A 19,432-nucleotide genomic window follows, 5' to 3' on the forward strand; every position below is an offset into this window, starting at 1 on the left:
TGACACCAGTTTTCCTCTTCCTGCCCTTAAGACAACTCAGGAATAAAGGCATTTCCAATACTGGATTTTCCACATAACTTTTAAGATTTTGTTCTGCTCTTTGCATTATTAATAATTACAATTAATACTTATTGAGTACTTAGTATGTGCCAGGCACTGAGCAAAGCTCTCTACATTCATTTTTTTCTTAATCCTCCCAGCAGCCGTGGAAAATAGAGACTTTTATTATTCCTATTTTAAACATGAAGAAACCAGGGCTTAGCGCTATTAAATAACTTATCCTCAGTCACACAGAGACTAAGTGGTAGAGCTACATATGATGTCAGTGATTTCCAAATTCATGAGGAAATGGGAGTCTTCCCTAGATTTCGTCCCATGTGTTGACTCTGCGGAGGAAACTGGAGTGGTCTTCAGATGCTCTCATCGAGTACTTGATTTTCATCTTAGGGAACTTGAAAGCATTTGTCTCACACTATTCATGTTCACACTCAACTTCCTGAAGGATAAAGCATACAAGGGTTTTAACGTGCTTGCCCACAGTAAGTCAAGGTCAGCCCAAGATGTGTTCAGCCCAAGCATTCTCTCTCCAAAGTCCCATGCTTTTATTACACTGTGAGGTACGGAAGCTTCCTACCCAGTTTTTCATAAGAGAATATCAATCGCCAAAATATCTTATGTACACCACTTCTGGCCAATTGATCCAAATCAATCAACAAGTATTTTTTGAGCTGTCTAGCAGGGATTGCTAGCTATTACCTCAAAATCCATTCTTTCCTTCTTTTTTTTTTAAGATTGGCCCTGAGCTAACATCTGTTGCCAATCTTTTTATCTGTTTTCTTCTTCTCGCCAAAGTCTCAGCACATAGTTGTATATTCTAGTTGTAGGTCCTTCTAGTTCTGCTATGTGAGACATTGCCTCAGCATGGCTTGATGAGCAGTGCTAGGTCCACACCCAGGATCCAAACTGGTGAACCCAGGGCCACTGAAGCAGAACATGTGAACTTAACCACTGTACCACTGAGCCAGCCCCTTCCTTTCTTTCTTTTTTTTTTTTTTTCCTGCTTTATCTCCCCACATCCCCCCCGGTACATAATTGTATATCCTAGCTGCAGGTCCTTCTAGTTGTGGCATATGGGACACCGCCTCAACATGGCCTGATGAGCAGTGCCATGTCCGCACCCAGGATCCGAACCAGTGAAACCCCAGGCTGCCACAGCAGAGCACGTGAACTCAACCACTTGGCCACGGGGACAGCCCCTTCCTTTCTTTTTAATAAGAGGATTCTAGCTGTTTTTTAGCCAAGCACATTTCCCAGTCTTGGCTGCAGCCATCTGTGACCATGTCATTGATCCATCCACTGTGCTGGAAGCGGTAGTGTTGTATGCTTCTTTCATGAAGACTCCTGAATAGGGAGAGGTTCTTTTTTTCCCACCTTTCCCCTCTCCATCCTAGAATATGGTTCAATGGCTGGAGCGCCAGCAGTAATCTGAGACCCAAGGGGACCTTGGGAATGGTAGCCAGTCACAGCAGAGTGAAAAGATGGCATAATTCTGGATCTCAGCATTGTAGATCCACCATACCAGTCCTGGAGTGTATATTCACATTTTTTAATATGAAATATATTTAAGTCTATTTTTTTATGTTTCAATTTTGTGCAGCCAGAATTATCTGAGAGAAGCAGCTACTATGTGCCAGGCATCAGGCTAGAAACAAATCTCCCTCCACCTCCCCACCACCAGCACACACATACAGACAAGAAAATCAATAGTTTAGGTATTTGGGCAATGCCTGATTGAATGAAGCAACCACAAGTAGATAACACAAACCACAAACACTTCTTCTAAATAGTTTACAGAAATGCCTCAGAGGACCCCACAATTTTGTGAAACATTTTCAAATCCATGACCTTATAATAGATTCTTCTCCCACACAGAGTGATTTTTTTTCCTGAATCTACAAAGTGAGGTCTAGCCTCCCATTGCTTACTGCATTCAAAGACCATTACGCTGAAAATAATTACCTCAAAACCAGTAGGAACATTTTTCCTTCTCCATCCCACCTATTAAAAGTAAAGTTCTGGAAGCCTGCATGCCTATATTTTTAGTTTTCCTCAGGAAGTCTCTTGATAATAAGTGAAATGCCTATGACCTTGATAAGCTGTGAATTATGTGGTAAAAAATGAAGCCTTTTGTAGTTTCCTGAAAGGCATTTGGATCTATAAAAAATTGCTTAGATATTGATGCCCTATTAAATTGCCCCTTTTACCAAAATATAATGGCAGTTCTCTACTCATTTTGCCAAGCGTAGGCATCCCTCTATGTCTAAAGACCTTAACTGATGAGTAACAATAGTACATTCTGCGACTTACAAAAGTTTGACAAAATATGTCAAATAATCATTAGATGTAAGAGACAAAATAATTGCGTATAATGAAGAGTTTTTCCTTTAAGATTTGTCTTTGGAGAAGCAAAAGTCAGATTGCCTTTTGAGATATAATTTAAGTATTCAGATCCACTGTAAGAAATTCAGGGAACCTCCAGGGCTGAGGGGGAGCCTGGAGCTGCAGCCAAGACTTGCATGCGGACTGGTAAGCTCCATTTTCCCCTGGCCTCCTGCTAGGGTGGGAGCAAGCCTCTAAGTGTCTCCCCTCCAACACTTACCTCAGCCGACGCTCCCCACAGTGCACCTCAGGCTCTGAGAACCCTCCTACTCCATTAGTTATATCTAATTCAGCACACTTTACCTGCCCTGTAAGGTTGTTTTGTTTCTGTGGCTTGTAATAGTTGCTGGTTTGAACCCTTTGTATACAATTTACCAGCATTAAATCTCTTCTCTCTTCCCTTTATTTCACTTTCAAACAAGTGGGGTGGAGGCCCAGGGTCTGGAGAGACTGAAGCAGCTCTGAGCTCTGCTGTGGCTCTTTTTACGGCCAACCCACTACAGCTCTCTTGGGACCGTTTCAGGTTACAAAACCACACTTCACATAGGAGCAAAGTAACTAACTGAATTAAGACAGCTCTTAAGAAGAAAGGCTCTAATAGGCAGCCACCAGGTGGAGATTCGGAAATTGAACAGCTTTAATCTGACTATCACCTGCTCTGGCCAGTCTTTCCCCAAGGCCAAGAAGGAAATGAGAGGGGTGGGGCTTTGCCTTGCCAGGTCCTTCACTCCTCAGAGAGCACACGCTGCAAATGTGAGCTTTCCTTTGGGTGATTTGGAAGGAGGAACGCATAGGGTCTATTAAACTTTAGCATCCTGACCTACCTCTAGGAGAGCTTAGGGTGAGCTCACTGCTTTCTGAAGCAGGGATTTAAGTGTTCCTGGCTCCCTCTCTACCTGGGGAACACATTGATTAAGTTTGAGAGGAGGTAAAGACTATTGTTAGGAAAAGGGATTGCATGAAGTGTTGAATTGTGTCCCATCCCCAAATTGATACATTGAAGGCCTAACCTTCACAGTTCCTCAGAACGTGACCTTGTTTGGAAAAAGGGTTGTTGCAGATGTAATTAGTCAAGAAGAGGTCATACTGGAGTGAGGGGGTTGGGGGCCCTAGTCCAATTTGACTGGTTTTCTTATAAAAAGGGGAAACTTGGATAAAGACACACACAGGAAGACTGCCATGCAAAGGTAGTGGCAGAGATTAGGGTGATGCTTCTACAAGCCAAGGAACACCAAATACTGCCGGCAAACCCCAGGCGTGAAACACATTCTCCCTCACAGCCCGCAGAAGGAACCCACCCTGCTGACACCTTGATCTTGGACTTCTAGTCTCTAGAACTATGAGACAATAAATTTCTGTGCCTTACATCACCCAGTCTATGGTGCTTAGTTAAGAAGCTCTAGCACACTAATAAACAAAGTGTCCACCTGACAAGACACAAGGCCTTGAACAACCCAGAGCCCTCTAAACCCAGGTCCGTGGCCCCAGAGAATAAGGGTTAAGGGCTGTGTTTCTCTCAAGCCCTTAACCACATGTATTTTGTTGATGGACTTTGTGAATTCTCTCTCATGCCCGTATCAGGGAAGAATGAAGCAACCCTGACATCTGGGCAGAGTCCCTACAAGCTAATGGACCTGTATACGGGCTTTGGGCCTGTTCGGATTTTAGCTGCTTGCAGATCATCTCTATGAGCGGGCCCCTCTGTTTTGTACACTGCAGTCTTCCTAGGACCTCACACGCTGAGTGGATCAGTACTCACTCTTCTTTCCAAGACACACCTAACAACTCATAGTCTATAGAAATTCTCTGCCACCTGCAAATCCCATCCAACTGACACACTAATGTCTGTTAACAGCTTCCTCTTGAGAAGCTGGAGATTTCCCCATGTCCCCTTCCTGCTGGTCCTGCAGATAATAAGCCACACGTTAGAGGAATCAACAAGCTTGCAAGCTCTGCTGGCTTCTCACAGAGTGCTTTGCCTCCTCAAAGAGGCTGGACTAGAAAATGCACAGCAGCTCACATCACAAGGAATTGGTCAGCTCTTTTGGGCCTCAAGTCAAATAAAATTGGCTTGCTCAAAACTGATGGTGTTGGTAACTAGAGAAAAACAGAATTGTAAGGTTCAAAGTGGAAGTGGCTGCAATTTTCCTTTAACCCAAAGCAAACCCCTCCACTTACTCAACGAGTGCTACTGAGTTTAGCTGAGTCTCTGAGCCTGGTTTCATGGTCTGTGAAGTGGAGCTAACACAATGACCACCAAGATTTCATGACAGTGACATGAGATAGTGACAGCAACACTTACTGAGCAATCCTTATTATTTTCACACCAACCTTCCAAGGTCAGTGCTACTACTCTCCCTGTTTTCTCAAGAAGGAAACTATATCTTAGAGAGCTTAGGTAACTTGCCCATGTTTCTGCTATGAAGGAATAGATCTAGGTTTCAAACCCAGGCTGGGCCTGGCTCCAGAGTCCATGTCCCACCCTTCTGCCATAAAACATGCCAGGTGCCTGACACCGCCAGGCACTCCAGAAATGATGACATTCACTTTAATGTCATCATCAGACCCTATAATGACCAAAGTATGGAATTCCTTCTAGTAAAAAAGTCTACATTAAGAAAACAGGCCTCCAGAGTTTGAAGACCACTGCCATAAATCTCTCCAATAGGTCTTGTTCCCTGTGCTCACCAGCCTTGACATTCCTGATGTCCAATACCAGAACAGGGAGGGAAGCTGCCTAGCCCCACCCACAGGAGACCTGCCCTGGGGTGTTCTAGGGAGAGTCCTTATTTCTGTGAGGAAAAGCCGTGGGCAACCAAGTCTAACTCATCAATATACGTTGAGGTAGCTCCTTCTGGGATGAGTTTACTCACATTTCTAATGAAATAGCTGATATTGCTGCTTACAGATTAGTCCTTTCTGCTATTTCCATTTGTTAGATAAATGTATGGGCCTTGGGGCCAAGTTTGAAGATTTGGGTATCAAAATAATAGTAATAACAGATAACAGTTGTAAGGCATTTAAAATGTGCTGGGCTCTTAAATATCAAAAAACCCTCCAAGAGAGGTATTTTATCTGTATCACATAGATGAAAATGGAGAACCAACCCAGGGAGATAAATGATGCTCCCTTGCACTATGGTTCTCTTTGAGACGCCCATGCTAACAAGCCAGCACACTCAGAAATCCAGCTTTCCAGTATGACTGAGGGGACAAGAGGCCCTCTCAGCCTGTTGCCAACTTCCAGTCTCCTTAGGAAGCCATGTAGCAGTCAGAGCCAACTCCGAGCACTGCCCCTTCTGCTCTGGGCTTTCAGGGAATACTGTTTTCCTCCCTATTGGAGTGGTAAAACTTAAGGGGCAGATAAGAGGGTGTGGACTTAAGGGAAAAGACCACAGTTGCTACTGTGACATCTTGAGTGTTACAGGACTTGGGCCCACCAGGGACCTCAATAAAGGGTGCCTCCATGGCCTGCCTGGTTGACCAGTACCTGCATCACTCATTCAGGACAAAACCTGGAGAAATAGAAGGTGTTTGCCTGGACCCGTGTTCTTTACACAGAACTTCCTTGGGGACCTTCAAAGACTTTTGGAAAACTGCTTCTCTCTTCTGTGTTGAAGACGATGCCATCCGAAAAAGCATCTATGAAAATTCTTTTTTGATGAATTAATATTGAAATCAGATAATTATAAATTCATAGTAATACATCATCAACCCTAATGTTACTAAAAATATTTCTTTTATTCCAGAGACTGGTTTATATAGCAAAGACTAATGTTATCATTTCAATATACTTGTCACAGGTGCCTTCTCTGAAACATCAGGTAACTTCAAATGTGAATAAGCAATTTTTTAATAAAAATCAATCATCAATCAGTCTTCATTTTCTTAATGAAAAATGTTATACCCATATTTACTAGTTTCACATATGAACATACCTAAGACAAGAAATTTGAAATTCTGAGTTTTGAATCATTTGAGTAATAGAAAACCTGCTGAGTTTTTCAGGAAGATTCATTTTAAATTACTTAATATTAACTATTAGGACCTCATCTTTCTCTAGGCAAGTTGGGGACCATCCATTCATTTGACAGCCAATCTCATATAGCTTCTGTAGCTACGGTACTTTGTTGTGATAAGTGATATTTATATTAACGTCCCTAAATGCTATAAAGATTTGAAATACCTTCTCAAAGAAAAACAAAAATTATTTTCATTTATATTTGAGTGTATTTCCATTATCTGAGTATAGTTCTTGTATGTATGATATCATGGTATTAATTCATTTGTTATCAGGAGAAATAATTAGTTGGAATATGGTATTCACCAACCATGCCTAGAAAGCAGAACTTTATTCATAGAATGTTCTAGCAATGATATTTGTTATTGATCTTTTTTCTGTTTGATGTTACGGAAATTCTTTTGTGACAAAGTCAGTCAATTTGGAACAAAACAATCCAATGGCCAGAGTTTACACACTCTGTCATTTAATCACCTGAAATGCCACAACCTGTTTCTTTATAAGCTGACCATCTGTACTTTTACTCTCTATACAACTTGAGCTGAGTCTTGCCTGCCAAATTCTCTAGCATTTCCTTGGACTGAAGGAATCCTTCATCTGTGGTAGTGCTCAGGTCTTCATCATGTTTACAAGTTTCTAAGGTGATGTTTGGCTTTTATGTTGTGTTGCCATTAAATGATTCTAAGATACTAAATAAAGTAAATATAAACAGAAACTAAACACCTCTTGCTATGGTGCTGATGGCAAGTAATTAAAACAATCACTGAGTTTACTCAGAATCTACATTAAAAATTTTAAGTATATAAATTCCGGCTGGCCATAAGGAAGAAAGTGATTTCATAGCATCTTCTTAGGAAAGTATTATACCATTAATTTCAAAGATACCAAATGAGATAAGGAGGTTGGTGATTTATTAAGAAGCTTTAATAGTGGAAGCTTTTGCTAGATTCAGTTTTCAGTCTGTTTGGCCAGACTGACAGACCCCTCTTCTCAGGAGCCACGTCTCTAGCGTAACGTGGCTCATCCAGTGACACAACCCACCACTCAAACAGTTTCGCTGCAATGTGCTCCCCTACTCAGCTGTGGTATGTTTAGCATCCAAAGTCTTTGTCACACCTCCTGAGGCCCCCAGGTAGCCCTCCAATGCTGAGAGGAGTACCAGAGCCAGCCACGTGCCTACATCCCCAGATGGAGGCTCCACTTCTAGCCCCATGTGAAGCCACTGAATGCCACCTACGTAGAGATGTCACCAAATGTGCCAAAGGCTGTGTGGGGCTCCTCAATTGGACAACATCAGCATGTCAGACCCAAGCAAATAATATCTATTTGTTTATATATTGGGTGCTGAGCACTGTATGTGGTGGCTTTCCACAGTCCTACCATTCTCATTCGCAATTTACAGACGTGGAAACAGGAGGGAAGAGGTGAAAGAACTCGCACAGGGTGAAGGATTTGATGCAGGCATTCTGAACCACTATGCAATACTGCCTCCACGCAGAAACCTTGGGGACCAGCGACGTTCTTCCCATTTGGGGAGTGTGCACAGTGAACACAGCAGAGTGTTAGGAGGGGGGCTTCCTGCCAGCACTCTTCCAGCACCTACTCTAAGACTCCTGGCCTGTCTCACATCTGAAATGAGCCAGACAGACTCGGTGGATCCCTAATGCTCCTTCCAGGTCCACAGCAGTCAGACAGGTAGTGACTAAGTTGAAATAAAAACAAACTTTTGCTTCAACCTGTGAGAAAAAAATCTAAGGTAATAACTAACATTCATGCAGCACTTCAGTTTACCGTGTGAGGAGCTCTGAGGCACTTATCTGTAGGTACACACCCGGGAAGAGCTGGCTTCCAGCTCAGACCCACCCTCTCTGATTCCACATCCTGTGTTCTTGCCATGATGCCCCCGAAGCTTCGCCTCTCAATTTACCTGTTCTGCAGACTAAGAATATGTTTGCAATTGAATGCTACTAATTGAATTGAACATGAAAAATTACAGTCACAAGAATATGCGAAATTAATGTCACTCAAGTTTGAAACCACGGACCCATGTTAAACTCCTCCTTCTCCCATTAGGGGGCTAAGTCCCTAAATACATCCCCTCTCCATCTCATGCTGTGCATATTCTTTTCCTGTTCTTTGATCTAGCTCTTCTTGGTCCATAGGAGTCATCCCATATCACAGTGTCTCGATAGCCTCCTAACTAGCCCTCAGGCACCCTTCTGGCCCGGCCCCCTGTGAACCGGTCTCCTGTTTGCCTCCATAGTTAATACATGTCAGCTATTATTTCTAAAGACTAAGACTGTTCATAATAGTCCTCTGCCAAACACCCTCCAGTGGTGCCCCAGTGCTTTAAAGATGAAGTCCCAGGACCTGTGCATGGCCCACAGGCTCTCGAACTTGAGGAAGTTGTCCACACAACCTCTGAAAGCTAGAATATCTTAGAAACATTGGCAGAAATGCCCCCGCAAGGAAAATAAGTTCACTCACCTTCCCCACAGCAACCAAGACTAAAAATTATTTAGCTCAGGCCTTTCCTGCTTTCTTTATCGTCTTTGGCATATTTTCCATACCATTAAGCAATCTTCCAATTTAAATAAAAATGAAAGATATCCTCCTTTTTGAAAACCTAACTATAAAACTTAAAATTTTAATTACCATTCACTACAAAAAAGACAAGGAGAAAAAAGGTACATATTTCACCTGTTTCCAAAATGTATGTAGAAATTCCTCAGTTCCTTCCAGAATGTCTTAATCAAGACAGCTACAGTTTGGAGCAATCAGAGAATGGGTCTTGCGTCCCTAGGGGCCTGTTGCTCAGATGCTGTTTAGAAGACAACCTAGGTTCTGTTTGTGCTGGGCAAAGGGAACAGTGATGTTTGCACTGTCACCAGGTTGCCTGTAGTGACAGCAAACACTTCACACAACTCCCCAAACACACACGGGCAGAGAATAGAGCTGGCCTAAGATTCATGACTTAGTTATTAGGTATCAGTGAGTAGATTCCTCTTATTCTGATACAGAAATGTACAGACTACAGCACATACAACTGTTTTTCTTGTCTTTTCAGTTGCCTATAACATCCAACAAAATAGCCTATTCTAAATGCAATTAAATTTTCTTAAGTGACCAACAAAAGAACCTATTTTTTTCTTTTTCTAGTCGATAGGTCTTTTGTGGCATATAAATATAATGTAGCATGTGAACAGGTGAGTTTTTTACCTTATTTTGATGTTGATATTTTGAATATTTATCTTGAAAAGTGTGTCTGTTTTAGTTTAGTAGACACCATGAAGTGGAGTTCAAGTCCCTCTAACAGGCAAATTGGTTAAATCAACAGACTTGTTTTTGCTGAGGAAGATTAACCCTGAGCTAACATCCATGCCAATCCCCCTCCACTTTATATGTGGGTCACCATCACAGGATGGCTGATGAGTGGTGTAGGTCCACGCCTGGTATCCAAACCCGTGAACCCAGGCCACTGAAGCAGAGTGCACCAAACTGAACCACTATGCCATGGTGTGGGACCCAACAGACATTTATTAAGAGCCTGCTCCATTTAAGACATGGCCTGCCGAGAAAACCTGTGTGACTTCCACGAGTTCACAAGCCAGTCATCTTTTATACTGCATGACTATAAATGTGCACGTATTACCTCTACTTTTCACGTTTTTTCTCAACATCCATATAAATACCTATTCAGGCCACACAGAGATAGAAGCAAAGTTCTTTCAAATGTGACCTTAGAATACAGCAATGCAGGCCTCCTAGAAGGTGGGGGCCTTGGAGGGTGAGAAGTGTATCAAGTCACTTGTCATCATCATTACCTTCATTTTGGTCACCAGAACTCCTGGTTGAAGGTCTCAGAGTGTTTTGTGGGTTTTTTAAACAACTTTATTGAGGTATAAATTGAAATAAAAGGAACTGCATATATTTAATGTATACAATTTGATAAGTTTGGATATATGCAAACACCAGTGATACTATCACCACAATCGAGGGAACAGACAGATCCATCACCTCCCAGAGTCTCCTTGTGTCCCTTTTATTCCTGGTAAAAATACTTAACATGATATCTATGCTTTCAACAAGTACACCCTACCACAATGTTAACTATAGGCACTATGCTGTACAGTAGATTTCTAGAACTTATTCATTTAGCATAACAGAAACTTTTATAACCATTTAAACAATTGTCCATTTCCTCCACCTCCAGCCCCTGACAATCACTACTGTATTCTCTGCTTTTATGAGTTTGACTATTTTAGATATCTCATATAAGTGGAATCATACAGTATTTGTCATTCTGTGTCTGGCTTACTTCACTTAGCATAATGTCCTGCAGGTTCACCCATGTTCTTGCAAATGGCAGGATTTCCTTCTTTTTTAAGGTTGAATAGGTTTCCACTGTATGTACGTACCTCATTTTCTTTATCCATTCATTTGTCAATGAACATTTGGGATGTTGCCATATCTCAGCTACCGTGAATAATACTGCAATGAACACCGGAGTGTAGATATCTCTTTGAGGTCCTGGTTTCGATACTTTTGGATATATACCCAGAAGCAGGATTGCTGGATCGTATGGTAGTTCTACTTTTAATTTTTTGAGGAATCTCCAAACTGTTTTCCATCGCTGCTGCACTATTTTCCAGTCACACCAATGGTGTACCAGGGCTGTAATTTCTCCACAACCTCACCCACCAAACACTTAACTCTTTTTTTTTTAATAATAGTCATCCTACATGTGTGATGTGAGTCTCATTGTAGTTTTGATTTTCATTTCCCTGATAATTAATGGTTTTGAACATCTTTTCATATACCTACTAGCCATTTGTATATCTTCTTTGGAGAAATGTCTGTTCAAGTCCTTTGCCCATTTTTTAATCAGGTTGTTTGGAGTTTTTTTACTCTTGAGCTGTAGTCTCATATTAGTTTTAATGCTTACAGCAAAGGCACAATCTGTTTGGCTTTCTCCTCTATGTAGAAAATGTCTTTTTTTGAGGTGGAACACACAAGAAGCAAAATTCTTTTAAATGTGACCTTAGAATGAAAATTTCAGAGAGCAAGAAGTTCTATCTGGAATGACCTGTACCTTGTGAAACACCATTTCTTGTAAAGCTAAGCAGCAGGGGGCAGGATGGTGCAGTGGAAAAATCGGAGGCCAGCCAGCCAGAAACCTAGATCTGGTCCCACGCCTACTGGAAGTCTTTCTGCCTCTGCTGGGCGTCTGTCAACTCGTCCGCAAAGTGAGCAGCTGGGTTGGATAGACTTTTCTACACCTAGGATTTTCTCCCCCAGCTTTAACGAGATATAATTGACATCCATATTGTATTAGTTTAAGGAATACAACATAATGATTTGATATATGTATGTATTGTGAAATGATTACCACAATAAGCTTAGTTAACATCCATCAACTCATGTAGTTGCAGTTTTTTTTCCATGGTGAGAACTTTTAGGATCTACTCTCTTGGCAACTTTCAAATATATAGTCGCCATGCTGTGCTTTATCCCCAGGACATCTTATAACTGGAAGTTCGTACTTTTAACCAGTTTCACCCAATTCGCCCACTCTTCACCCTCCTACACCTAGCATTTTTTTTGATATTTCTGTGTAGCTGCTATATGCCAGACGCTGTGCTGTTCCAACACTGGTGCTTGAACAGAGCAGTAATGGGTCAGCAGAGTCCCTGGCCACTTGGAGTTTATGTTCCTAGAGGGATGGTAGGCAATTCACAAGTAATCTCACCAGTAACACTGTTGCAGACGGTGCCCAGTGCTACAAGTAAACAACCGCTGAGGTTCCTGTCCTCTCCTTTAGTGTCTTAACCCCTTCAAGGGCTTTGCACACCGTGGGCTGCTTTTTCCCTAGACATGCACATGGCTATTTCCTCCTCCTTACTGAGGTCACTCCTAAGGTCTTCCGAGGCTGGCCTGGCTGACCTCAGCTCACCCTACCCCAGTCACTGTAGAGCATGTCACCCTGTTCTTTCATTTGGAGCAATTAGCTCTGTCTAAAAGAATATTACTAATTACTTACAGGAATGTAATCTCCAAATGGCCAGTTTTTCTACTGATATGCAGGTAGGCAAATGATTTCATTTCTACCTCATCTAAAATGTCCCACAAACCATAGAATGAAGAAAATACTTCTGACCTATCTTCCAGAGATGTTCTGAAGAATATTTTAATGAGTGTTAGGTACTGAACATACTTTTATTTATGTATTTATTTATTCATCTATTTATCTATTTTACATCTCATTAAAGAAATTGCATATATGAACTAGGACTTTGTCTTTTTCAGTAAAGGAATTTAGACAATGCCCTTAATTTCTCTAAGCCCCAGTTTTAAAATGGGGCTAACAATCCCTCCCTGCAGAATTTTTTCTGATTCTTAAACAATACAATTGAAAGCTCCCAGCAGAGTATCAGTCATAAGGAGGGTATGTCTACAAGATGTTCACTGAATCAGAGTTACTTTAGTGACTATTTGAAAAAGGTTCCAGTAAAACGCTTCGATATGCTCTTATATAAAGCATAACTTCTTACTTTAAAGAATAGCAACATCACCAGATCATCAAGTCAGATTCTCACTGGCATGTCACAACAGAGAATGACGCAATGTGCAATGTAAACAGAAAGCACTCCAGTCTACTCTTCAACCCCATCAATTGAAGAGACCGCACAGTTACCAAGAACGTGTCGCTCCCTCCACCCTCCTCAGAGTTAAGTCACACAACAGCCCTGGCACAGCTCTAGGCAGTGGCAATATCACCGAGGAGCTGGCCGACTGAAGAATAACACAGGACAGAGGGGCGGAGCAAGAGGGAACTTGGTCTCGTGGGTAGGGACATTGGGTCCACAGAGAGCGAGCTTTTTCCTGAGATCAAATGCCCCTTTAGTAGCAGAGGCTGATCTCAGACTTGGCGTCTTGACTCTTTAATCGGCTGAGAGGCAGCTGCGATATACACATGGTCACAATAAAGTTCAAGGTCTAAGTAAACAATGTAGCAAAGGGAATTATTTTCATTTCAGCAAACTGTTGTTGAGGGCCTGTTTGGGTACAAACATCGTGAGGATTACAAAATCAATGAGCCCCCAAACAAATGTATAGCTGATTGAAGAAAATTTGTCGGCCTCATCCTCTCTTTGCATGGATACTACATGCCAGCCTGGCCTCAGCCTTCACTGGCGGGAAAGGTCTCGATGTAACATAGGATGCAAAATCATGATATTGAGAGGGAGATAGTCAGCAGAAATAAAGCGATGCCCAGACTGTTTTTTGTCCTGAGGATCAAATAAAAAAACACTCACAATCTTGTTACTTTAAGTACTTCATAATTTGTGCAAAAATTTGGGATATATTTATATAAAGGAGGGAAGAAGATCACATGTGAATACATGGAAGCGGGAGAAACCTTGGTGCCTGGAGACAATTAAGATCAGTATATCAATGTGGTTAATGGTGACGTTAGGCTGAACTGTATAAATTGCTATTTTTGTAAATTAAAAGTGGTTAATTACCAGTAATTTCATATCATTTAACCTAATATATATATTGAGGTCATGCAAGAGGCTGCTAGAAAGGTGGGCAGGGACCACCCCATGGTGGGAGTTTGGATTTATACTACAGCCTGTGAGAAATCTCTATAGAAGTTTAAACAGAGGAGTGACATGATATATATTTTATAATTACCATTCTGATAATGTGGTTGACCTTGAAGGCAATGAAACTGGATTTAAAGAAACCAGTTAACTGATTAAACTAATAGTTCCTTAACTCAACAGTATTTATTTGTTGTAGTATTTATTGCAGTATTTGTTGATTAGGGGGCAGAATAATGGTCCCCCAAAGATGTCCATGTCCTAATACCTGGGACTGTGTATATGTTATGTTACATAGCAAAAGGGACTTTGCAAATGTGAGTAAGTCAAGAATCTTGAGAGAGAAGATTATCCCAGGTCATCTAGGTGGGCCCAAGGTAATCACAAGGATTCTTACAAGAGAAAAGCAGGAAGGTCAGAGTCAGCCAGAGATCGGAAGATGCTATGCTCTGAAGATGGAGGAAGGGGCCACAATTCAAGGAATGCAGGCAGACCCTAGAAGCTAGAAAAGGCAAGGAACCAATTCTCCCCTAAAGCTTCCAGAAGGAATACAGTTCTGGGACACCCTGATTTTAGCCACTGAGACCATTTTGGACTACTGACCTCCAGAAGTGTAAGATAAGTTTGTGTTGTTCTGAGTCACTAAATTTGTGGTAATTTGTTACAGCAGCAATAGAAAATTAATACAGTTGCCTGGGTGGTGGTTAATTTTATGTGTCAACTTGACTGGGCCCAGAGTGCCCAGATATTTGGTTAAACATTATTCTGGGTTGTCTGTCAGGGTGTTTCTGGAAAAGCCTATCATTTGAATCAGTAGACTGAGTAAAGCAGATGGCCCTCTCCCATGTGAGTGGGCTTCAACCAGTCATTTGAAGGCCTGAATAGAACAAAAAGGCTGAGAAAGGTAGAATTCGCTCTTTCTGCCTGACTGTCTTCAACCCGGGACATTGGTCTTCTCCTTGGTCTCAGACTGGAACTATACCATTGGCTTTCCTGGGTCTCCAGCTTGCCAACTACAGATCTTAGGACTTCTCAGCCTGCATAATCATGTGAGCCAATGCCTTCTAGTAAATCTCTTCATTATTGGTTCTGTTTCTCTGCAAAACCCAGACTAATACACCTACCACATGTAAAGCATTTTGCCAAGCATTGGATCAGAAGTAACAAAGGCTTGAACTAAGGAGGGCGGTGGGAATGGAGACAGGGGACTAAACTGGGAGAGGCTGTGCAAGTATAATCAACAGAGCAGGTCTACTGAGTGGATGAGGAGACCCTAGGGACACCCCTCCGGCCTTCTACCTTGAACGTGCAGATGGATGGTGGGACCGCCAGCTCAATTTAAAAAGGCAAACAATTTACTAGTTTATTATGTAGATTTGACTAGTCAAAATAATTTACATAATTTGTAAAATTTTTAAAAACTTATCTAGCCTTTAACTACTTGCTTTGTCGACTGCTAAAGATAAATTTTGTCTGTAGGATTCTTCTCCTGCCTCAAGGGAAATACCCTAGAGCAAAATGCCCAGACACTAGACACATACGTGGCTTATTGCTCTGGAATAATCTCAAACCCTTATATAAAGAGTGTGAGTTTTCTCATTTTCCCTCCATTGTTCTGTCTTCTCATTTCACCTCTCCCCCTTCCTCCCGGGCTTATTCTCCTTCCTCTACTGACTTCCATCAGTCACCCGCAGAAAGGAAAACTTGATACTGGAGATGTATTAAGCACTGTAAACTAAAGGAAATGGTAAACTAAAGTGAATCTTTGAATCTTAGAGAACAGCTAGAAAAAATCTATCATGTTACAAGTGTTAGAAGTCGGGTCCAAAAATGTTAATTTGTTCACTTTTTCAAGGTCATAAAACGAACTAGTGGCACCATCCAAAACTGTGAAGGATCTGAGCTTTTCCTAAACAGGAAATAACAGAAAATGCGTTAGCCTGCCTCAGTTTCACGGATGCTGGTAGAAATCATGACATTCCTGGGTCGGAGACGAAGAATAGCTTATCACTCACAGCAATGGCAGTAGCCAGAGTATTAGCATTTTTGTGCCAGTTCCCTGGGCCCCAATCCACTGAGCGATGCCAAGAGCCAGATGATGGCTGCACATGCAGTGTATCGTATTATGGAAAAGAAACCCTGAGTTTAGGAAGCCCAAGTCTTTTATAGTGGACAGTAAACACACCTGCCTTTTACTCTGTAGGGAGACACAGCTCTGCCTTCCTAGGCTGTTCACTATACAAACATCCTTGAAAAGAGTCAGAACAAAAGGCAGTCAATGCCTCAATAGCAAGATGCACAGCAATGCAAGAGATTCATAGAGAATCATCTCCTGGTAGGCACAGGCAGGATTGAAAGCTGTTCTTGCCTTTCTCCAGCAGCATTCTTCTTCTGTGCTCTACTGCAATTCAGTTCTGGCGCTAAGCACCTGGAGTTAGCACAGACCCCACTAGTTAAGGGGAGCAGTCCCCAAGAAGACTGCCCTCACTTGATGCCAGCTGCACTTCAGGGGTTCCTAGGCCACCCGCACTTCTGACCAACTGGCAGTAAACCGAGGGGTTCCCAAGATCTGCTCAGGTTCAGTAATTTGCTAGAACAACTCACAGAAGTCAGGAAAGCTCTTTGTTACAACTGCAGTTTTATTATAAAAGGATACAAATCAGGAGGACCAGCCAAATGAAGAGACACACAGGACAATGTCTGGGAGGAAGCACAGAGCTTCCCTGCCTTCTCCCTGTGGGGTTAGAGTGCGTCAATTTCCCTGCACATCGATGGTCACCAAACAGAAAGCTCCACTTAGCTTTGTGTCCAGAATCTTTATTGGAGTTTCATTAGTAGGCATGATTGATGAAATTATTGGCCATGTGATTGAACTCAATCTCCAGCCCTTCTCCCCTCCCTGGGAGTCAGGCAGCTGAAAGTCTTAACCCTCTAATCACATGGTTGGTCTCTTTGGTGACCAGCACCCATATGGAAGCTATCTGGTCACCCACCATGAGTCACCTCATTAGTGTAACAAAGACGTCCCTGTAGATCAGAAACGCAGGACAAAGACCAGACAAATTCTTTATTACACCACAGTTCATTTCACAGGAACTGCTGCATTTGTACTAGCAGGGCACTCCGTTACCCGTGGAGACTTTGGTTGATTTTGAATGGCTCTTAGTAAAGGCATTCTGGAGACTTTTTAGAGGTCGTGCTTCATCTCTAAGTGTGCAGGCTTAAAATGGATCTTAACAAATACATTTGTTCCAAAGCTGACGACCACATCTAGGAAAATTGGTATATTTCATATTGCTACCTTCTTATCTCTCTAAAACTTTGTAAGCAACAAGAAAGGAAAGTTTGTTTAAAAAAAAAGTTTAAGAGACAGTGGTACCAAAGGCTCTCTTGGACAGAGTTTCAGTTTTGCAAGATGAAAACAGTTCTGGGGACTGGTGGTGGGGATGGTGGCATGACAATGTGAATGTACTTAATGCCACTGCACTGTACACTTAAAAATGGTTAACACAGTAAATTTTACGCCATGTATATTTTACCACTATACAAAAAAAGGGCTCCCTTGGGTCATTTTTGGACTAATTTAATCTGATCTCAAGGACAGAATCTTTTCCAGCTAGTTAAATCAATAGCTTCCCTTCTCCACTCCCTCAAATGGGGCCATGGACAGCTGCCAGTAATGGGAAGTGAGAGGAGTGAGGTCCTGGCATCTCTCCTCTGGCAGCTGCACAGGAGCCCTCAGACAGGAGGGGCTCCTCCCACCCACCATACCTTCTGAAGATGCTCTGCTGTCTTCAGGAAGAAGCCCAGGTTTCAGGAGTGGCTTAGAGGGTGAGCAAGCCTTTACAGCCAGAGGTTCCATGCAAACACTCACTGGGTACCTGTCCAGTAACAAAACATGATGAAATTTAGCTGATGTGTTGGCGTGATGAGAGCCTGAGGATTGGAATTTTTGGTGAAAACTTTAAAACCTGAATTGTCTCTCAAAGACATTTCCCTGCAGAATCGGAATGTGCTGTTGCCTTCTCTTTCCCTTCTCATGGCTTTAAGTTTTGTGTCTCCTTGTCTCTATTTGCTGTTTTATTACAGGGACTGAATTTCTCATCTTTATATAATAACCGCTTGTTATGTTACTGCCCAGATGTTTCCTATTTGTATTTCCTCATGTAGCATCTAAGAAGGTTCAGGGAAGAACCCTACATTTATCCCCTAAAAACTCTACATTTCATGTTCCACTCATTCATGGAGTGTTCAGACTGATGGACATTTGTTGAGGATCCATTGTGGGCCATTGACTGTGGTATATTAGACTCTGGGGATACAAACATGGTAGGGAAATGGGCTATAAAGAGTCCTTGCCCCTCCAAGAACACTTGACCTTTAAGATGAGTTTATTTTCCTGATAGAAAATGTCCCATCATTTGTTCTTTTGAACAAATTTTGGGAACTTAGAAAAATAGAGTAAAACTGAATAAAGCTTTATTTTTAGAATGGATAGTCTTCCTTCCTTCAGCACATCTCCAGGCCTCACCTGCCTGTGTGTACGATTAAGTTGCATTTCCCTCAACATTTCTAGCTCGTGAGGCCTCCTTGAGTTGCTACAGAACCTTAGTCCTTTGTCAAGTTTCTAAGTGCCCTTCTCCACAGTCCCCTGAGGCTTACTGAGGTGGAGGTGGGTCCAGGGTAAGGCCACGTAGGCTGAATCAATCCATCCATCTCCTCATGGAGATCCACCACACACGAGCTCCTCTCGACCGCAGGCTTGCTGGCACTCTGTGGGTATGGAGCTTCTCAAAGGCCTGTAGCCTTCCCTGTGGGAAGCCACCCAAAACCTGCGACGTCGGGAGGAGAATGGCTCTGCACCCAGTGTTGGATCGCACATTACCACTTCGGCACTCAAGGCAACACTGGCTCCTAGAAAGCAGTTTCTTCAGCTTCTGACTCTAATGCTTGGATTCCTGGCTGCCTTGTGACAGTTTATCAAGCCAGGCAATGACAATACCTCGCTAAGAAGTACTTGTGGTGTGACTCCGTGGTCAGACCACTCCAACTCTACAACGTTGGGCAAATCCACCTGCCTCTCTGTGCTTTAGTTCTCTTAATTATAAAAGGAGGGTACAAATAGTAATTATTTAATTGGGTTGCTGAAGATCAAGTAAGATAATTATATATAGTGCTTAGAATACTGCTCAGTGCATAGTGAGCACCTGATAGATGTTACCTGCTGCTTTTATCATCCTCACATTCGTCAGTTCCTCTCTTCCCTCTCCGTGCTCCAGGCACACATGCACAAAACTTCCTTGGCTTCAGCAGCCCCTCTCTCATATCACCTCAAACAACTAGATATCTAAAGTAACCGAGGTCCC

At 42.3% G+C, this 19,432-nt stretch overlaps 1 protein-coding gene and 1 long non-coding RNA gene across 27 annotated transcripts in view; one reads left to right on the forward strand and one right to left on the reverse strand.

Annotated features, from left to right (window-relative positions):
* Window positions 1–19,432, reverse strand: part of RP1 (RP1 axonemal microtubule associated) — a 440,182-nt gene that overhangs the window by 322,128 nt on the left and 98,622 nt on the right. For 20 of the 26 annotated variants that reach the window (XM_070631612.1, XM_070631605.1, XM_070631604.1 and 17 more), the window contains exon 1: window positions 9,160–9,311. The exons of 3 other annotated variants lie outside the window; for them this stretch is intronic. The gene's annotated coding sequence lies outside the window, so the exon portion shown is untranslated. Of the gene's footprint in view, window positions 1–9,159; window positions 9,312–17,837; window positions 17,948–19,432 lie in introns of those variants that run through there. 3 more of the 26 variants (XM_070631597.1, XM_070631590.1, XM_070631588.1) reach the window with 1 other exon arrangement.
* The window catches only part of LOC139085233 (uncharacterized), a 43,357-nt gene that overhangs the window by 22,068 nt on the left and 1,857 nt on the right, over window positions 1–19,432 (forward strand). The window lies entirely within an intron of this gene.

The sequence above is a fragment of the Equus przewalskii genome, chromosome 8 (assembly GCF_037783145.1).
Source record: "Equus przewalskii isolate Varuska chromosome 8, EquPr2, whole genome shotgun sequence".
In the NCBI taxonomy this organism is placed as follows: domain Eukaryota; kingdom Metazoa; phylum Chordata; class Mammalia; order Perissodactyla; family Equidae; genus Equus; species Equus przewalskii.